General features: G+C 34.9%; 1 protein-coding gene and 1 long non-coding RNA gene across 6 annotated transcripts in view; one reads left to right on the top strand and one right to left on the bottom strand.

The window, feature by feature from the left end:
- ZFHX4 (zinc finger homeobox 4) overlaps nucleotides 1-22675 on the bottom strand; it is a 151762-nt gene that overhangs the window by 33735 nt on the left and 95352 nt on the right. The window lies entirely within an intron of this gene.
- On the top strand, nucleotides 13626-15030 carry LOC118162327. Its single transcript, XR_004748396.1, has 2 exons — nucleotides 13626-13800; nucleotides 14796-15030. It is a non-coding gene; the product is annotated as an uncharacterized LOC118162327 (long non-coding RNA).

Raw genomic sequence — 22675 nt, 5'->3', positions numbered from 1 at the left:
AAAGCCTCTGAACAAGACCTGAACTTAAAATTTGTTCTTAAAAAGTTCAGAAAAGTTGATGGGGCCACCCATTTGTAAGCTGAAGGTAGACTTCCCCCCATACAATCTTTTTTTTAATTTGCTTATAACTTCAGTAAGTGTGAACTTCTGCTGAAATCTGTTGTGCTGAATTTCTGTTGTAGGTTGGATATCAATGCATTTTTTGAAAATTTCAGACAAAATGATTTTGCTACTTCTGAGAATAGGAATAGGAATAGGACAAATACATTTTCTTACATATATATATATATTGGAAATCTTTACTATTTCAGTAATTTTGAATTGGAACCCAAAATTCAGCAGGCAGAATGATGTCTGGCACATGGCACATTGTATAAAACTGCTCAAATTCAGCTAAGCAATATACCTTTGAAGAATTCTACTTACCCATGCTCCGAAAAGTCACTTGTACTGAAGAGGTAAAATTCTCCTAGGAATGCATAATCACTGAACACACTCACACCTCCCACAGTGCTGAGAGCTCACCAAAGTGTGTATTTAGTCATACCCTACAGAGCCTCTGCAAACCTCTTCTCCCAGGTATAAGTAAGCTATGTACATGCCATCCTCATAGAGCTCTTCTAAAATACAAATTCTCCTGTCAGCTCCCCTGTACAACCAGACTACAATCACAGCATCCTTACTATGGTGAAACTGAACTTTACCTTATTATTTTTCTTTTCTGCTATATGCCATTGTGTAGTGCTCAACAGACTGCTATACGAGAGAAGGAGCAGCATGTTCCCCTTTGCTATCATACTGATGCTATCATACTGACAAGAGCAAAAGAATTATGGAAGTGAGATTTGGCAATTACAGGAAGAACTGGGGAGAGGTAAGTAGAATGTGCTCAGAAGAAGAGAGAAGAACATAGATGGAGAAACTGAGGTCATAATTAGGATCAAATGAAAGTATTTAAATGGTAGGAGACTAGGATGAGAAACAGCAGGGTATCAAATTCCAGTACAAAACTGGGCTTAAGGATATAGAGTTGGCTGGGAATGAAAGTGCATACCACTGAAATATACCAAATAAATAAATAAGGTAAAGACATTGAGACATGTTGAGAGGTTTGTTCAGGGATATTAAAGTTGGCAGGCAGTGGGTATGGAAGTGTGCATTGCTGGGTAGGGAAGGGAGCTGGAAATAGAGAAGGGATATCTAAAGAATGAACAGCAGAAGACAAGAAAAATAGACAGCACTGGTGGGGTGGGAAAAGTCATGTATGATGAGAGTTGAGGGGAGATGAGGAGAGAAAATGCTAGATTAAAATAGTGATTTCTTTGCAAGGAAATTGGAAATTAATGTAAGACATGGTGTCCCCCACAGTCTAAAATTAAATCCCTGATTTTTTGTTCTCATCATTCTCCTTTTGGCTTACTGCACTGTCCTTTACTGGTACTTGTCTCTGGTGAGAACAAAATCCTTCCACTACTCTCAGCTGGTTCATTATCTCTGCTAAAAGAGGTTTGGGTCACAAATCCAAACTCAACGATGTTTCATATAACTTTCAGCACTGTACTACACTACAACTTTTTTGTCTTTTTCAAGGCTTCAAAAAAATGACTATAAGGTTTGGATACAAAACAAACAAGGGAAAAGTTCATATAGAAGCATTAATAATATCACAGAAATCAAATACTCTAATATCTTAGAAAATGCTTCAAGACACTTCCCTTTTGGCACAAGCTCTAATTTCCTGATCAAGCTTTACCTTCTGGCAAAGACTGCCCTTATTTACTGCATAAAAATAATGATACTCATTTGGTGAAAAACTATTCAGGATTTTGTTTTCTTCTTGCAATCTAACATGTGGGAGTATAGTGCCAGGACAAGAAGTAATGGTTTTAAAGTAAAAACATGTAGATTTAGATAGGATATTAGGAAAAAAAAATATTGCTATGAGGGTGGTGAAGCAACAGGTTGTTCAAAGAAGCTGTGGATGACCCATCCCTGGAAATGTTCAAGGCCACGCTAGATGGGGCTTTGAGCAACCTGTGCTAGTGGGACGTGTCCCTGCCAGTGGCAGGGGGGTTGGAACCAGATGATTTTTAAGGTCCCTTCCAACCCAAACCATTCTATGATTCTATGCAGCCACTTGTTTTATTTACTACATCTCTTTAACCTATTCTGGAAAATATATATATATATTAATTTTATCATTGACTTTTTACTGTTGCACAAACATTAATGAATTTATCTTCATTATGTCCTTAGAGACGAGCAGGCAATTCTGGAATTTCAGAAAAGGAAGGTATAGAAATTGAGGTTAAAAAAAAATCTACTAACTCGGAGAACCCAGTTTGATACAGATGGGACCCAATTTTTTCCAAGTACATAGCAATATATAGCACTTTATATACTGAAAGCACAGCACTGATTGCTTTCATTTGCAGCTCTGTGTGTTCAGCACTTATTTAACGCTATACTACAGCCTCAAATCAAGCATTCAGAAAATGAAGGCCACACAGTCAGTGAACTCCTCTGAAAAGTCTGGGTAAGGTGACCTGCTTAGGATTAAAAAAATAGGACCTCTCCAGCAGAGACAGATATGGAAGCAAGTTTTTCAGTTGTCTTAAGCATAAGACAACTTATTTCTCTTTCTAGCTTCCCCAGTCTCCCTCACTACAGACTTCCTTAATTTCTCAGAAAACATGGTGAGGCTCTACAGACAGTTTCTGGCACCCCTGCACAGCACTGGTTCATCCATACCCCATGCAGCTTAATTCCACAAATTCATAAAAGCAAGGGGGGATTGCTATGTGACCAGGTAATTACAGACCCTATCTTCATGCATACATACGTGGTGCTGAATTAAAGTAGTGCAACGTGTATTAGTTCTTCTTGATTATGACAGTGGTTTTTTGAGAGGCAGCAACAAATCTACTACATCAACATATGAACATCCCCTTTCTCTTGTTCATGAGTATAAAATCGGGAAGCAATGTATATTTAGAGATGTTATTATCTGAATATTTTCTGTGCCATATAAAGTCATAAAATGCATAAGAATAGACTGTAAGGCAATGCACAAGGATTTTCCTGCACAAATCAGGCTGCAGTTCACAGAGTGGTGTGACTTTGTGAAATATCAGCATGGATTGGCTTTGTTTGAGTAAGGGTATTCATAGATGTTCAAATCATCAGAGGTCATACAACAGAAGAATGGGCTTAAGTGAATACACATTTGATTTTCAGAAGTGCTCAGTATTGTCACAGCACCGATGGACTGAAAGCTGAGCAGTTTCAAGAATCCACATACTCTCAGAGAAATTAGCAAAAAACCGTACTTTAGGCACAGATGACTTTTACCAATGCAATCTAGATGGTCAACACCTGGCCTTTAAGCAGATTTATAGTCCTCATAAAACATATAACCTCCATACACACTAACCTACAAATACATTGAGAAAGTTCCACTCATTTCAAATCATGTGTTCACAAAACCATGTGTGCTGGGCTTTGAGGTCTGGGGATTATAATAGTCGCTCATTTATAGTAGTATTTCACTTGAAAAGTGGAACATGATGTGAAGTAAGCAGCAAATAACTTCCAAAAGCAGAAGAAAAAAAAATACCCTATGAAGTTGCTTATTATAAAAGCAAGATTAATTTAGGCACCTTCATAAATAAATAAATAAATAAATAGATTCTGCTACTTACTGTATATTTAAGCCATGGATTTTAAAATAATTCTGGTTTTAGTCTCATATAGTATCTAAACATACAATGTCCTTTTTAAAATGTGACTAAAAGAGCTAGAATTATCTTTAAAATTAAGTCTTGTATGGATTTTTTATTATTATTTTTTATTAAAAAAAAAAAGAAAAAAAAATCATGGACATTAACCTGGTAATTTTTAGGCACAGTCCTGGCTAGCTACTTTTATGTTGCTTTATGTTGCACTCCGACAGACTTGCTGGTCTGGAGACATTTCTGAGGAGAACACATGAATGACAGGACAAGCACTTCAGTTAACTGTGTGAGGATGCAAGATGAAGCAATTACTGAAGGCACCGTGCTTTTCTGACTGAAATCCCTTCTTTTCAAATATTACTCCCTTTGGCACCCCAAAGCAGCTCAGGCAGACATCCTCTTTCTTTCCTGTATCTACAATATACTTACTGCTTTCTATTTAAGATTTTTTTTTTTTTTTAAGTTTATTTCATGGATAAGAACCAGTGCTCCAGTTAAACTCATTGAAGAAACTAGGTGTGGGATTTTGTCTGTTATATTTTTAACAGGTTGTGTCCTACATGCACTGGTTGGCGGACTGAGAGGTATGCCATGCCTCTGAGTTTGTTGTGAAGATGAAATGGGGCATTAACCATTTCATATAAACACTATTTGGGCAAGGATTTGTCATCAGTATATCATTTTCATTCATCCAGATGCTTTGTGAACCATCTTGCTTATGGTTAATCCAGAATTCTTGACATACTCAATACCAGCATCAGAACAGATAAACATACTGATCATATTCTCAAATTGTCATGAAGAGACTCTTCATCCAAGGCTGTTCTGACTTACTATCTATTTTGGACTGAATGTGACAATGAGGTGACATTCCTCACTCTGTCCATCATGTGCAGCACACAGTTTGTCTGACTGACAAATGTTCTTTTAGCTGGTGGCTAAGAGGGACCATATCTATGTTTCTGTATCTTCAGGCAATGTCAGCCTGGTAGAAGACCTAAGGTCAAATTGATTGCATGGCTTGTGACACTTCCAAGATCTATGTCTACAGGTACAGTGTGCTGCTTTTGGATACCACTTCACAAAGTTGGTGCAAAGTTGAACTTCATAAAAAAAGTTAAAATAATTTTCATTGTTCATATATATAGGGAGAGGAGAAACAATTCACAAACTGTCTTCAGCAAACAGTGGTCATACAAGGAATCAGGAGAAGTATTACACTTTTTACTTTTCCTAACTGGGGAAGTTAGATACTTCAGCATGAAACAAACAAACAAACAAACCAAAAAACCTAAGCTGTGTACCTGTATTTCATCAGTCATGGAGCTAAGTAGAACTATTATGCACATATGCCCTATCTTCCCAAATCAAATGGAAACAGGAATGGTCTAAAGGTCCATTTGGGGGCCTGGAATTTATTTCAGCTCTTCCAGAAAAATCACCTACCTTAAGAGAAAAAAGCTAGTTGTTGAAAATCATATAAGGAAAATCAGTTGAGACTACTATAAACTCAGCATAACTAAGCTTGAATTCAACTCCTAGTTTATATCAGAAAAAAAAAATCAAAGTTAAAAATAAAATTGCTAAATACTTTAAAGACAGCATGCAGGTTCATGAGCTTTCAATGAATTGCTTCCAGAAGCAGTTGCCGACCAAATTCTAATGAAGGTTTATTTGATGCATTCCTTCAGTATATATGTATTCAATATAGATATTTTTTTTTTCACTGAAAAATATTTTCAGTCTTTTTCTTGTCATTCATTCACTCATGGCCAAAGAATCATCCTCTACTGGAAGCCAAGAACTGGTACTTAAGCTATAATCAACAAAATAAAGAAAGCTACTTCTGCAAGTTACATTACAGATATACATTACTGCTGGCAACATGGTGGCACAGAAATGTAAAAATAGTGGCCAGCTTTTGGAAGTTTTATTGAAAGTCTCATGATGGGTACTTTATTTCTCACAATCTCAGCTCCTGGAGTTATACAATGTGAAATTCTACTTGAGAAAAATTAAAGAACGCCATAGATAGTGGGGTTGGGGGGTGAAAAACACATTTCTAAAGACTTTAGCAAAAAGAAAACTTAAAACTCAAATGTATTATAATCATTTCTCAATTATCCAGGGTACCACAGGGGTGGGGTTACTTTAAATAAAGTGAAACCATATGTAAACCATACCAACAGAACACATTTGCTACACTCACTTTTGAAGTAATTCACTTACTTACACTTGTAAATAGCTATCTATAGACTGAAGGAACAGCATTAAATTGCAGGGAGCAGAATAAGCCTGGTAGGAACAATATTTATTTTGTGTCATGTATTCTGCAGCAATGGGCTACAGACCATGGTGTGGGCAGCAGATGGGCTCTGGTTGAGCCACAGCCCAAGTAATCTATTCACAGATAATTCAGATTTGACTGCTGTATAAATCTCAGGAATTTGAATGCAGTCTCATGACTGTAATATTTTCAACTCCAAAATTCAACAAACTGTCAAAAAAGTACAACCCACCCTCCAAAAACCTTCCCCTAATTAAATTCCCTCAACTGCAACTTAGAAAAACTATAACCCTTGTAAAATCCCTTTTACTGAACGTCTTCACCTATGTGTTCTCCCTCCAGCTACAAACATATGAAAAAAGTAGTTGAGAAATGAAGAAGTTGTGAAACTTGATAATTGGGTTAATGACAGTAATAAAACAGAAATTGTTGAAAAAAAAATGATAAAAATGTTATTGGAATGATACTTTTACCCTCGTGTGAATTATGGATCAACTCTGCAGAAAACAGTCTGATAATTTTTCTAAGACTCTTATGATTATGAAAACAGTCCACAGCCTGTTTCATTTAAAAGTGTCCCCACCCTTTCTTAAGCAGAAATGCAGTTACAATAATTTTATAGTATGTAAAATGAAAACACTTGGCCTACTAAGTTACAGGGAAGCAACATGCAGTTTTATAGATGTACAGTATCATTTAGAATCCTGCTGTTTCATTTAAATTGTGTTGAATCTTTTTTATCGTTTCTTCATTGAACCTAATTTGACTAACCCCCTTATTTGATTTTCCTCCTACTGTTTATTTCTCACTGGAAGAACGTAATAACAATAGAATATAAATAAAGGCTAGAAGTGTGGTATATCTTCCTAGAAGTGTGAACATTCCTCTCTCTCTTTCAATTCCAATGTTTCAAGACTTTTCTTTGTTAGGGGAGAATTTAATAAGACAAATAATCAGTCATGAAGAATGAAGTTGAACTCCACTAGTGACTGCTGAGCCCAAATGATGCATTGTACAAGGAAAAAGACAATACAGTAATTCTTTGTAATAGAGAACACCAAAATCACAAGAAGCACACAGCACAAGTTCTAAACTATTATAATGAACTTAGGGACTAAAGACCAGACCTTAGTTTCTGATAAGGCTGTTTTTCATTGCTTTAGCAGCACACAGATGTCTAAAAGCTGGTTTAAATGGCTGGGTGGAAAGCCTCAAAATGAAAAGGATGCCCAGTGGCACGCAGCCGATGTTGCTGGTTCATTCAAAGTGGACATTAGCAATTCCTGTGTGTAGAATAAGATATTCCAAACAGCCTTAGGCTGACCTAAATTAATCCAGTTCCAAAAATCTTGGGAATGTCTGAAATTTACCTCAGTTAACTCCCCCATTTTCAAATGCAGAGTAACACAGGGACATCAGTGCAATTCTAGTGACAAGCACATTTGTTAACATTCATTCATGGTAAAAGAATATTTCAGTTAAAAGTTCTTAAAGAGCTGGAAAGGGAATAAAGCTTGGTTTACTATCTACATTTTGAAAATGAGAAAGTACATCTAACTTTCTTCCTGAACAGAGCTATTAAATCTATTACAGAGGAAACAATGTGAAGTTTATAAGAATCTTGCCCTCTGAGAATTTCAATGGGTAAAAGCTGTGGAAATTTCACTTTATTGCCACCGTTCCGCCTACCACAAGGGAGCACTTGTAATATTGATTAAATTGGACATGGACAGCAGAAAAATATGTAACATTTATCAAAGTGTACAAGTGCGAGAAAACAAAACCAGAACTTCCATTTGTTACTGAAGGTTCTAGAAAAACAATGCAGTAATGTACCCTAAATGCAACAGGAAAACAGTAATGCCTGTGTTTGTGACTCTTGTGACTCTTGTGACTTTTTTTTGAAAAAAAAACTGCTAAAACTAATGCTTAGTTTCCAGAAACACCAACTTCAGCAAAAAGCTAGATAACCATTCTGGAAGCCCCAAGTACAGGTAGGAAGTTGTCCTGTCCCCTGACTTGTTCCAGACATCATTAATTCCATAATTCCACCCATATTTATGGTTTTATGCTTCAATATTTAGACCACCCCAAACTGAAAATGGTTGCAAGCAAAGTGGATTTCATCCCTTACTAGCACGGTGGCTGTAAGTAGATTCATTGGCACCTGCACATGTATGTGATAATGGCTTTTTTTGCTCTTCAGGTGCGTTAGTTAGATACCTTCCTGCAGGATTTAGGAAACAGTCTGACTGAAAAAAAAAGGAAGATCTCATACTATAGAAGATCTCAGACTATAAACCCAGCACTAAATGCCTTGGTTGTTTGGAGTTGTGTACTGGTATTCATAAAGACATAACTAATTTTCTCAGGAAAGGCTTTCCATTTTTCCTTTTTGAGCAAAGTCTGAGTATTTGTTTGTCCAATTTTAAGTGAATCTTCAATCACTTCCAAAAGGGGATCCCACTGATTTTTATTTTTATTTTTTTAGTAAAAAAAAATAAATTAAAAATGTTCATAATTTTTACTATATCCATGAAATGACACTCTACTGTTTTGAAAGAATTATATTAATTCAGTTTAACACAAATTAACCAAGATATCCTTCTTTCTAAAAGCCTTATTCAAAGGCCCTTCTAATTCTAGCTTGCATTCAATATAAGCAACATATTTATATTTATATATAGATATAGATATAAATATAAGCTCTCTCATAGCTTATTATATAAGAAATCACATATTTTCCTAAAATACAGTATCCATTTTTAGTGTACTAATGATCTTTAGATTATTTTCTATGTCACAATTGCTATTTAGAAATATGTGTTCCAAAATCTTCAACAATTGAAAAGATTAATAACACCCACCACAGGATTTGCTCTTTCTCATAAAGAGCTTGACATTTACACTACCTTTTTTGAGTCTGTTCCTTGTCTCTGACTTGTCTCTCAAATAATTTTGTAAGTCTTCAAAATTACAAAGGAAAAAGCACTCAGGAAAATAAGTTTATACATTCTAAAAAGAAAAAAATAAAAACAAAAGTTGTCCACATTGCAACCAATAACCCTGCTTTTCAGAAAGCACGTGTGCTGTCAAGATTTCTGGTTGGAGAAGTATATTGAAAACACCTCTACTTCTGAATTGTCATGACAGCATTTGAGCTCAATTTTTTTGATTAAAAAAATCTAACAATATGGGGTTGTCAGCAAATACATCTAAAAGACTTAAGAGGTTCTGTGGAAATCAGTCTGCATGGAATGTAACTGAATAATGAAAAACAGCACAACGCATATATCTCCCAATGGTGAATAATATGTCTGATAGAAAAACACATTAGCTCAGCCACTATGTATCTATAATGCATTTATTTCACTTGAATCTTTATGAAAACTAAACATACAGCTTTGGTTATTGTTACTTAACCAGCTGAATGAAATAAAGGAAGAGGGACCAACAGATGAACATTTTAGGTTTGGAAGCCACCAGGATAAAATTATTTGATTCACAGCTACACCTAATACAGCTGAGTAACATAAACACTAATATCCTGTTTCTTACCCTGGATAGAGAATCTTGTACTGCTTAAATCTAGCTCGTCTTGAACTAATGATATTTTATAAAAGGAACAGAAAAGCTTATCAAATATTATTGAGAAATCTCTGAAAACAATAAATACCAGTCTTTTGTTACACACTCTGGAAAAAATTCAAAATTTTTTAAGTTCTTAGAGCAGACCACAACTAACTGGAAGCTTGGACATTTCATAAGCAAGTTTCATCACCAAAGGTATCATACACTGAGATTCCAGGCCCATGTGTCATGCCCTGAAACATCTGCAACAGAACATAACATTCTTAATAAATGAGATAAATAGAAGTGTCCATTTAATGAAATAATTCTGAAAATATATCTGTTCATCCACACAGATGAAAAGCTGTTTATGATTTTTCTTGGTCGGTAAGGAAATTTATGAGGGATTTTTTTTAGTTCTGTTCAAATATATCTGGAATGTTTCTATAAGAAGACAATACATGACTTTAGCAGTTGGGAAAATATATATGTCACAAAGATATTGATAAAACGAATGTGTGCAAACATTCATATCTCCTTCCATACATCTGTAATGAAGAAAAAATATTCTGGTTGATCATATTTAATAACACGCTGAAAAAAAAAAAATCCACATATACTTCAGAGTTATGTGATATATTTCTACACGGTTGTGGAAAGGAAGGTAGCTAATTAGAAAATGCAGGTTTGCATTTTTATGCTAAATTGATACTAATTATGTTACCACTAATACCACATTCTCCTTCCACTCTTGCAAATTGCTACAAACAATTAAGAGCAAAAAGCCATTCAAGTTAACAAAATGACAAGTTTTCTGCTACTTCAGAGTATTTTTAGGTGCAGTGTGTTCTTAGCCTGAGTTGGTTTTCATCTGTTCCTGTAATTCACAAGTCCTCAAAATAACTGACCTTTTAATTTTTATTTATTTATTTATTTATTTTAACACTGTTTAATCAGGATGGGGATCTGAACTGTGAATTTATCCAAACCAGTCTCCTTTTAGTGCTTAGGGCTTTTGCTGTGCCAAACCACTTCTGGTGTTTCAAGCAAGGCAATGACAGCATACCTTCTTGTTATTATTTATGCATGGAAGGCCAAACCAAATGCTTGGGTGGGTCGCTGAAGACATGAAGTAGGTAGTTTTTTCCATCCACAGGACCCCATTTACATTTAAATGAGCTTGCTCCTTGTGAAAGATTGGCTCCAGCAGCGAATACCACATGACCACAGACAGTGAAATTAAATCACTATCACAAGGATAGAAGCCACCAACATACAGCTAAAAACAACCTACAATGCATTTCTACATTACTTCATATGTGTGTCAGTAATAAGGAGAAAATTATCCATTTTATTTTATAAGATGCAGCCTGCTATACTTTCTTAATCAATATGCGTAAGACACTGCTTCCCAAAGCAAGAGTCAAACACGTAACAAAGAAAGCTACCTCTGCCATGACTAGATTTCTCACCAGGGGTAGGAAAATTGTCATGTGTAGCTCCAGGCTTTAAATGGATAATTTCTCATGGCTGATGCTAGAGTGGCACTGACTTGACAAATGTGGGAAAGTCCTCCGTTGTGAGATGGGGGCTTAGGTTGTGGGCTCTTGGTCAATTGAAAGGTTGCATTAAATGTAAATTATAGGACTGTTACTTAGATATATACTCTTCTCAACCAGGTGAAAGGCAAACAGCGCCCTGCACTAATTCACAGATGAACTGGTGATAGGCTTGCTGAATAAGGCAAGCAGGCAATTATAATCCTCATCTTTGAAGGAAGGAAGGAAAGGTATTTTTATATAAAACCATATTAAATTTCCTTTTTTAAATGCCTCTATGTATTTCTCTTTTCAATTTATATGGAAAAGTATTAAGCAAAAATCTACAGCAGAACTGGCAGTAAATATCACAGTAACAATTGCTCTTTTATTAAATATTTATTGAAATAAATTCCTGTGCTTTCTCATTTTTCTTCTTCTGCTTCCAATATTTATTTACAGCTGATTATTAACATCTGCCAGTGTAACAGTTTCATCTGTATAGAAGCCGAAGGGTAAAAAAGTCACACACCCCCTCTAACATGACCTGTAGTTAGACAGAAAACAGTTTTCCCAGTCACCGCTTGGCTTCCTGTCTGTGACCTCTGAAAAGCATTGGAGGCCAGGGTTAATGGCCTTTCCAATCTCTGTGATAAGAATTCATTTTGTTCTATTACCAGCAGTTATCTCAGGAGCCTGCTGCATCACTTCAGCAGGGTTCAATCAATGAGAGGACCTAATGAAGTAACCAGCTGTAGCTCTATTTCCCTGGTCAACTCTATCAGACAAATAAGATCTATCAGTCACATCTTAAGGCCAAACCGAGAAACAGTATCTTCACATGCTGAACCCATATGCATATGAACTAGTGATACCTAGGTGTTTCTTTTTAATCTTCCCTTTTAATATGGCTTTTCTGAAAGAAAAGGGAATGAAATGGGTTTTAAATTTTGCACTAAGACAACAATAATGCTGGATTAAGAAATGGTGGATTTTTTCAAAACAGCAGAAAGCATTTGTATTAATAGCAAAAATAGTGTAAACTATATTGCATGAAGATTATGCTTTTCCAGGCAATTTCTATTCTCCTTAGAAGAAAATAATATTTTGTTTATTATTTTCTGCCAAAACAGTTTTAATTATGGGACTTAATCTTTAGTTCATCACTTAGAAAAGAAATATAATTATGGTGATACTTTTCAGTCAAGTCTCAGTCAAAATAATTGTCAGTCCATTTTATTTCATATTTAAGTCACATCACTGAAAATAAAAATGTTACTTTTGACAAAATCATACACATAATTTAGTGATTTGTTATAATTATCTTTATCCTCTCATACTTCAAAAAGAGCTTAATTACAAGTGCAAATTTGTAAAAGGAACTGGATTTGAAAATTGAAAAATTAGGAAAATAATAATAAAGGATAACTTCATGACTTCAGAGCTGTGTAATTTAAAGTTTGACTTTTTAATTAATTAAAGGATATAGGAGAAAAATGCAGTGCATATTGCTTGTACCAAAATGTCCATTCTGACTTCATTACTAAGTGTGTCAAACAAAGGTGTAGAAGGCCACTACAGGCAAATTACTGAAAGTACTGTGGGAAGACATGTTAGAAGAGTGTTGTATTTGCTGAAATGTTGAAAGCCACATGTAGCTAAATTTATTTTATTAGGTTAATCTCAAGGAATCTCATGAAATATAATTTGTATCCTTTTAACTTAACTATGTGCTTTGTCAAATTGAAATGAAAGAAAGCCTGCCTATGCACTGCTATGCAGAAAAAGGGATGATATCCAAGATGTAAAGCTAGAAATGGTAACTATTCAACGTGCACACACACTGCACACAGAAACACCCATATAATTAAACCGTAGTAGCATTTTGCATATAGTAATATATCTGATGGGTTATGACACACAAATTCTAGAGTACACGTGCTTCCAGTAAGTGCCTCTATCTCTTTTCCCTGTGCGTGAAACAAGGATATATATATATATTTTAATATTATTATTTTATTTTTTTTTGCAATTTGCCTGTATTAATAAAACAATAGAAATACTTCATACAGTCAAAAGATATCCAAGAAATTTTCCCTATTTAATTTTAAACCACCTTAATGAAAAACAAGGGGAAGAATGCATTTTTATAGTGCTGTTTGGTATATAAGGAAAGAACATAGATGCCTAAGTACATTTGAAAAGGACTGAAATATCTATGCTACATATGTAAACTGATAAGATTATGCCTGGCAGGCATTTTGGGAACATCTGTCATTTTTTTATGGAATGCACTGATTGTGGGCTATTGATTGCATTTAAACAAAGTTGTTTCAAAAAAAAAAAAAATCAGCTAACAATTCGTGTAGAAAGGACTGATCAATATTTAAATGACTCTCCTTATTGATTTAAAATTAACTTTCAATTAAGAGATCCATAGGACTCTTAACTGCGACACTTATCCATTCAAGAGAAAATAAAGGTACATTTATCGATACACTTAAACAGCAGTGGCTGGTTTCTTATTGATTCAGTCATTTGCGCTGGGATTCGTTAGCGTCATCAGGCTTTAACTCTCTTACTAGGTCTTCACAGTGTGTAATACTGCAAGATGCAGGAATGTACAAAATGATACAGGGGAAGTGAACAGAATTAGAAGACGTATGCAGAGGTAAGTCATACTTACACTTTTTATGTTTCCTGATGAAGGAATAGTACCTTTAATTCTGCCTAGTTTGGGGGTTTGGTCGGGAACAATTTTTTGCCACCTGACCTGTAATGTATGGTTCTGGAACAGGAACCATATAAATGAATGAAATCCTTCAATAATATTGATAGGTAACAATTCTATTGGCTTCTATTGATACTGACAAAATCACCTATTTGTATATATTGATTAACATATAATCAATAAGAACTTAGGCTCATTGTTTAAAGAATGTTTTTAAGTGGCAGTATTGTGATGCCCTGCATATATTCATCAGTGTAGATACATGAGATATTTAAGGCCAGCATAATTTCATATTGTAATTAAGAAATCAGCCACTGAATGGATTTTGAGAGACTTACTGAGACATTTGAAAGTAAACAGTAAGTGTGTACCTCTGTTTTAGAGACAAACTCAAATATATCTGAACTAAACAGAAATATACTACAATAGTATATCTGTAACTATAAACATGTGCAAAAGCATCAGCACATTTAGAAACACAAATTAAAACCAGGTCTGTAATTACATACTTCATTATTTATATGTATTCTGGGTATTTTAGTATACTAAGGAAGCTGGACATGTAATCTCTACAGTTAATAACAGATCAAATTCATCCCAGGTGTAATTTCATTGAAGTGAATGGACCTGGAACTGCACCTGGAATGAATTTGGCCCAGTCCTATGAATGCCTCCTGACTCCCGCCAGCCTAGATTTACATATAAGATGCAACACAAGAATGAAATAAAAATAGAAGATGTCCAGGAGGCATGGTATGTTTACAGAGCAGAATGGTAATAACCTTGCCTGATATATACGTGGCAGTGCTTTGCTTAGGCAGGCAGTATCATTGGGAATGGGGGAGGGTTGACTCTAACAGTGGCTCAGGTTTGCCTGTGTCCCTTCATCTCATTGCCTGTTTCTCTCTCTTTTTCTCTCTCTTTCTGTTTTGAAGCCTCATAACCCAGACCTGTCCAGTGAAAAGAAGCTGCCCCAAATCGACCCATTTATTACCTATTCATTTGTTGTGATGTAATCTCTGGGAGGAAAAAAATAAAAAGATGCAATATGTTAATGTTTAAACAGTAGAACATTTTCTGATCAACTTAGGTTATTCCTCAAACTGAGAATCCCAGACAGAATCTATATAAAATTTAACTCACATATGTGATCACCAACATTTTTTATTATTATTTTTTTTAAAGTGGATCTTGATAGCAAAGCAACAAATAAACTCTTCAAAACCTGGATACTTTTATATTATGGAAAGCTGCTGCTTCTATTTCTTTTTTTTCTCTGTCCACTAAAGGTTAAATCATACTTATCAAAGGCTCATTTGCAGAGTTATGATATGAATCAGTGATATCTTTAGGATTATAATAAGTTTAAAAAAAAAAAAAAAAGTTATGGTCTTTTGCTGCTGGCTGGGAGTCAAGATCAGAAAGACCAGTGTGTAAATACAAAGAAAATATCCCCTCCTAAAATGTCTAAACCACATAATGTTAGTGTAACATAATTTGGAATATATTATGACGGTTACAATTACTAAAAAGTGCATGATGACATTATTTCCAACTGGAAATTAGATGATTATACTAATTAAGTGATAGCAGGTGGCACAGGATGACTGCTACAATCTTCTCTGATCTGCAGAGAGAGAGGCATGGTTCAGCGTCTAAAACACCCAGGGATAGTAACAATTGGTTTTAGCAGTATTCTGTCCCAAGATGCAGAAGACAGATTCACTTTGATTTAACACTTCTTTATCACATCAAAGAGTCGAAGAGGCATCTTTATGGATTGGCTTAGAAAAAAAATGCTACTGGTTTAGCTTCTACCCTTGTAAATAACATCTCTTGGTATAACAGAACTAAAGCATGAAATGAATTCCAATAGAATAATGTAATTCTAAAATGCCAGAAACATTCTTTTAAATTGTAACTGGCCTGAGTTCATCATTACTGGTTGTAACTCCAGTTCATCATTACTGGTTGTAACTCGTCAGTGCAGAAGTAGCTATAGGTGTACAACTGAGAGTCTCTAAGTCAAGCCCTCTGGTGAAACCCTCTAGTGGAGTAAATATTTTTCTTGTAATAAAAGCACTAATTACTTTTAAGAATATATGTGGTCATTAAATACATTTTAATTTTGACTCAAACTTACTAAGAAGTATTTATACATTATTTTTTACAGCAGTATTTGGAGATTATTCAGACCATCATTAAGTTAGACAAATAATCCTCTAGTCCTATGACTCATTTCAGACCTTGTTTTTCTTGTCATTTCTGGTCTATGTTCAGACTGAAGTAAGGCTAAGTCATCACCATCGATTAGTTTTCCAGATCAGCCATCATTAGTTTAAATGATATGAAATGTGCTTCTCTCTCTTCCTCTCCCTCTTTCTCTCTTTTTTTTTTTTTTTTCTGTTTGTTGGACTTCCATGTGTTTCTGGAGTGTGACCTCAGTTTAACAATGGCAGGGGAGCAGATCTGCTGAAGAAGAACCATGCTGTGTGAGAATCCAACCAACATATGCCTAAGAGGCAAACCAAGTGATTCTTATAAATGACAGAAAATAAATGTTATCTAATTTCTGAAAATCTCTTATCTAACTTTATCTGTCTCTGTAGCATTCATTTCAACTTTGTTATTGTATTTCTCACTATAGATTGAAAACACAGCAGATAAGACTTGAGTTTAGATATATTTGTAACATGCTATGATATCTTACAATGCAGCTAGTTCATTAAAAAAATGACTGCCTTCTCTCACCATGTCTCCCAATGCCTTACCTGTGCCACAATTACAATTAATGTTTGTGCCACTTAATTTTTCACAGGTGAATGCAAGAGAAAGCAATATTTGACAGTAAAAGCTGAAAAAAATATTATTTTCCCTAGTATGTTGCACATTACATTGTTCTGGCATTCTTGTCTCAGTAATGATGTGTGCAAACTAAGGATACCCTACTCTTCTTCATCCACAAAAATTCTCATAGTTCTATGCACTGATGGTAGTATGTACATTGCATGAGACATCTATAGTGAGAACAAAAAAAAAAAAAGAAAGGTTCTTCAGCTTGCAAGCCTAAATAAACATATTTTTTTATTTACAGTAAAATGTGAAAGTTTGTGAAAATCACTCATCTCATTTTATTTTTATGCCTTAATAGAACTAAATGGAATGGAACTAGTGATTACAAAAAATGCCTTATCTCCTCTGTGAATACTAAACTTCTCAGCATTTAGAGTAGCATCATACAGATGTTCTTGATTGAATTGATATAACAGTCTTTTGATCTTTTGAAATTGATCTTTTACTGGACAAAATTTATGAAAATTTTCCACAATGAACATGAAAAATGCCCCGTTCTCTGTGGCAAAAATAAAAACCGTTACTCCTGCACCACGGGACATTCAATTAGCTGTGCAAATGGGAATAATGGTAGACAGCTACTCAGAAGCAGCTATTGGAGATATTTGAACTTGTTGTTCAACTAAAGAAAATAACATTAAGGTCAACTGTCTTACCCTCACATGGCACTGATTAGTTCAGCCTTAGCTGAACAAAAATCCTTAATCTTCTCTTTTTAATATTGAAGAGGTAAACCCTCTTTCACCTGCATGTGGAGTCTCCTTTTCATCAAAGCTCAGGAGATTCCAGCAACAAAATCAATGTATGCATGTTCAGAGCAGTTTTCAGGGTTTTGTAAGACAAATCTTTCAAATGGGAGCTAGTTTAATGCTATTGAGCCGAGTTTCGATCTGACAGAGTGAGTGAACAACACAGAAACAGCTCACTTACCACTGCTCACACTACAGGAGGTGGGAATCAGGTACAGCTCTGTACAAATACAGCTGTGCAATTTCTCAGTAAACTTTTACCCCATTTAATCCAATGTTAAATGTAACAGTCCAGTGTTTAAACAAAGATTTAAGAAAAAAATGTAATTTATTTCCCTACAGAAATGAGAGAAAATTAGTTCTGAATTTCAGTGCTTGCCAGCAATGCTGGAAGCATATTGTTTTCCCATTTAAACTGGTGAAAACTAAGATTAACTCTGCTAGATTTAACAGAGTTGTGCTAGCATTAAACTGATTTTAACTGGAGTGTCATCAGGCTCTGTGTTCTAACATATCTAACATATCTGAAATATGATCAACAAATATCCTGTTTTGTATTTCCCTCCTGTTTTTAAACTTCCGACAACTTGCTTTCTGGATTTTTGGAAAGAAAAATGATATTTAAAAAATATATTAATTTTATTACCAGACCTTGTAGGCTAATATGAGTTGTACCATGGCTTTGCACAGACAGATTATTTGTTTTGTTTTGTTTTGTTTCTGTGCTCTGAATCTCTGAATTCCAATACTGCAATCAACTTAGGATTAGAGACATTTTATTCCTCTTCTGAGAAAATGGTATTATAGCTGCATCCATATCATCATGACAGTTTCCATGATCATAGATCTGATTAAGGAATGATCACTAGTCATTTATTGAGCTATGCAGTATCTAGAAAAATATGGAATATGACTACTCTGTACTGTTTATATCCCTTCATTTTAATTTAAAACATAATAACACTTCTAAAATGCTTAGAGTGAGCATACAATCCAAGTAGCAAAGTCTAAAATAAAACAAACAAACAAACAAAAAGCAATACTTTAAACTAGGCATTTTACTTTTGTGGGGTGGGGAGCCAGGGGAAAGGTTTTGGTTACTATGATTTATAATTTGTATATTAGACTGATAAAATGGTCACGCTACTCTCAGATCTTTTGCTGTTTCCAGTTTTACTACTGATGGGACAATAAGACAACCAGGAGTTAAAGGGAGCAGTGTTTACACTGATCTAGTTCAAATACCCAGGTCTAGGCCCAGAAAAGTGTAGACATCAACTTGTCTTTTCATTATTCAGTTCAAACTCATAGCTCAAAGTAAACAAGAAATGTGATGATATTATTGTATTAACTATATAGCTAGCCCTGAAAGTTCCTCTTTTCAGGGAGTGCACATGTAGTAACTAACCTCACAAAAAGGGATAAATTAATTCAAATTGTTCTGATGTTGTATAATTCTGGCTGATAAAATACAATTCTGTAATCCATACAAAAGTACTAGATGGACTACTGTATCAAGACATTTCATACATTGTATAATATAAACTAATACAAATAATAATAATAATAATAAAAAGTGAAAAACGTACCAGATTCAGTGTAGGTTAATCATACTAGCAAATTTCCACCAGGCTAGTCATTTTTCTTATATTAAAAATGGCTATTACCCAGTTTAATTGAATAATTCTCTGACAATTACAACATCAGCATTTTAATAGTGTATAAATAACCTCTCCCCTAATTAACATTTTGCTAATTTTTTAATATATTGCAGTGTTATGAAAGGAGTTTCTTGGTAAAGTGCTTTGCCCTTTCAACAACAACTAATAATTTAATTAACGGGTCTTTTTTTTTTTTTTTTTTTTTTTTAAACAAAAGCTTAAGTAGAAAGAGCAAGGAGATTCACAGTTGAAAGGAAAGCTCTCGTATGCTATAATTATGGTTTCGTGGCTGTATTAGTATAAAAAAATTTCATGGCTTAATCAGCAGCTTTTTCATGGCTGCTATTTCAGAGGCCTTTCAGTAGATATGATATCTACTTTGGTACTGTGAATAAAATTCTCTGCACATCTCAAAATATAAGTGCACCCATCTTGTTTGGAACTTAGAAAGAGGCATTTCCCTGTGACAATTAATTTTTCACAGTTTGTATATTTGTTTTTAAAAGAACCCTTAGAGATAGCCATGTCACTTCAGTCTTGACATGACTTCATGGATTAGTGGGGAAAGGCACTGTTAAAAATAGGAACTGAATTTTCCCCTATCAAGCATTTAGACAGCCACACCTGCCTTTTCCTGGTATTGGAAATTTCTTTCCAATAGGTGTATGTTAGGTGTATGGCTTAGAAAAACACTGTCAGGCAGAAGATGCAATCCTTACTCGTGCATAGCCTGGGTAAGAGGCTAAGCATCTGAAAAACTTTGAAACATGGGTGACCCTGTAGGGTAACAGAGCTGTGTTAAATGAATGGCTGACAATTGTGGTTCACATAATGATTATACTCTGAGAACACAATACAAGCTGCAACATTAATGTTTTCAGACTTTATAATCAGTGTCATATTTTGCTAATCTACAGGCACTTGATTTACCTGACAGAGAATGCCCCAGTTAAACTCCTATCTACTGCCAGAATTTCAAAATGTCATCTTGAGTTTTATAGAAACCTCATTCTTTTAAGAAGTAATTAGCTAAGACATAGTTTGTATGGCAATTAAAAACCACTTGCTTGCTGAAGCTTGTAAGCATTGTGTATTTATTTATTTATTTTTAAACTACAAGTACATATGCGTATTCTTGCCTCTAGCTTAAATACAGTGATTGTTGTAGTTGGTTGCACAGGAATTGTCTCAAGAACATTAAAGCAAGCCAAACACGATTGTATTCCAACTAAAATTGCTCTCTTTATACCGTGTATTGAAACTTGATAACTGTTGGTTATAAAATTCCTTTGATTTTCTGTAGGTAATAAAATACTTTGGCAATTACTATTGACAGTTCTGGATAATCTTGAAGGCTGCCTTGCCTGAAGAAGATGAGTGTTACAAATCACTCCACTGAAAGAGGGAAGAACAGCAGCAGGCAGCAGACAGGTTTCAATTTCACAATGCTGATTATCTCATTCGTGATTCTATGCATGCCTAAATCTGAGGATCCCTCAAGCAGCTATATGGACTTCTACTTTTAAAATGCCTATTACGCTTTCATACTTTTTGCTGCTTCCTGAAGAGTGCCATTTCGCCAAGCTTAAATAGCAGAAAATTGCACTGCTTTTCCTCTGCCCATCTCCTCAATCTCTATTAACCTGCACAAGAACAAAGGAGTATGATAGTCCAGCTATAGGTTAGGAAATAGGTTTGAAGTTGTTTTTCATTTACTGGTATCTATCTCCCTGATTCATAAATGTATGTGAACAATAACATTATTTTAATGTTATCTAATGACTGAAAGCATGGCCTTTAATTACATCTATATTTATAAAAGTAAGTACAACATGTGTTCAAAAATACATGCATCTATTGTTTGCACAGACATCAAATGATACTGTAGTGCTGTCAGCATCTGTCAAGGCTTAACAGAAAAAAAAAAAAAAAAAAAAGAAATAGCAAAAATAGGCTACAGGAGAACAAGCAGAAGCAGCTACAAGCAGAAAAGAAAATTGTTGAAGCACCTGGTTCTAATGCTTGCAGTAGGCCTTTATTAGATGTCATAAACTGAATGATGCATTACTCTGTGGATGACTTAGAGCCTGTAAATGTTGAGGTAAAATGGAGGACAAAGAATTCTTTTAAAACAAAGAGGTTAAATGCTCCTTTTAAATCAAACAATACTTATTAAATGGAGAAATCATAATAGGCTCAGAGAGACTGGAGACGATTTCTGTTTTGTTTGTTTGTTTGTTTGTTTTTGTCTGTTTTTTAATGTATTTCTGTATTACCTTAACAAATAAAAAGTATTTTACTTTAATATTTTGTGTTTTATGTAAGAATGATTTACAATCTATCTTATGTTTCACCTGTATTATTAAACAAAGGAAAAACATTTAAAAATCCTATTGCTGATACGGGTTTGGCAGCCCAATCTCAAATCTAAATAATTGCATTAAGATTCATGTAGGCTGTCAGCTACCACCAACAAAAAGGTAATTTTGTCCATCAGAAAATGTTATAAAATAAGATCTGCTTTGCATTTAAAAAGATAAAAGAATGTTTTCTAAAATGACAATTGTTGGTTGGCCATCGATTCTGAGCTTTAATCTCATGGCCTACTCAAATTTCCCATTATGTCTCACTGAGGCTTAGAGGGATAGAAAGGCCAAACTGTGGGCCTGCAACAAAAGTGCAGGGGGGTTACAGCATTAAGAAACACAGCTGTTGCTCACAAACTGCAAATGTTAGAATAACTCACTACTTGTTTTTGTTGTTGTTGTTGTTGTTGTTTTCCTTGATGCTAATAAAAACTTAAAGTGTTTTGCATGCTTTCTATAAACAGTGCACTTAAGTTTTATAATCTAGTACATCTTATTAAGCATGAAGTCTGCTGATCCCTAAATTATTCATAACATGGTCCAGACTGATTAAGATTGGCTTGTTAAGGAGCACAAGAAGCAATTAAACTGACAAGGCAGTGCGGCCTTGATGTATACATTTATTATCACAAGAATACCCAAAGTGAATGCCCTTATTAAGCAATGAATTTCACCTCACTGGCCTTCTACCATTGCTGCCACAGGCAGAGAGAGCTAGGAACAACATGTCAAAAGCTAACTCTGAGGAAATGCCTATCTTCAAGTGAAACCGATTTTGTAATGAACCTTTCAGTTCACTCCTGAGGTAATAAATCCTGACTGGTGCATTAATTACTTGATAACATCCCATCAAAATGCAAATGCAGCACTTGACCCATAGGAATGGCTCACTAGCTGTTAACTCTTCAGGGTATACATAAATTGTCTGTTTTCTTTTATCAAACAGGGCATTTATTTCCATCTTGCTAGGGTGAATGTCACTCCTGCCACCCTCGGCCCCTCAGTGGCCTGACACCATCATTTGCAGAGGACTGTCACTATGTGCCGACATCCTAATTGTGCTACTTCTTTGCTTTGTACCTTTGAGGCAGAATTTCCAGCTTCACAGACCCCTCCCCCCCCACCCCACCCCTCCTTTTCTGGAGGAATCTTGCATGTCAAGGACAAAGCTGTAATAGCGTTACAA

The sequence above is a fragment of the Oxyura jamaicensis genome, chromosome 2, assembly GCF_011077185.1.
Source record: "Oxyura jamaicensis isolate SHBP4307 breed ruddy duck chromosome 2, BPBGC_Ojam_1.0, whole genome shotgun sequence".
NCBI lineage: Eukaryota > Metazoa > Chordata > Aves > Anseriformes > Anatidae > Oxyura > Oxyura jamaicensis.
Note: the sequence above shows the minus strand (reverse complement) of the source record. Positions and strands in the feature narration are given on the sequence as shown.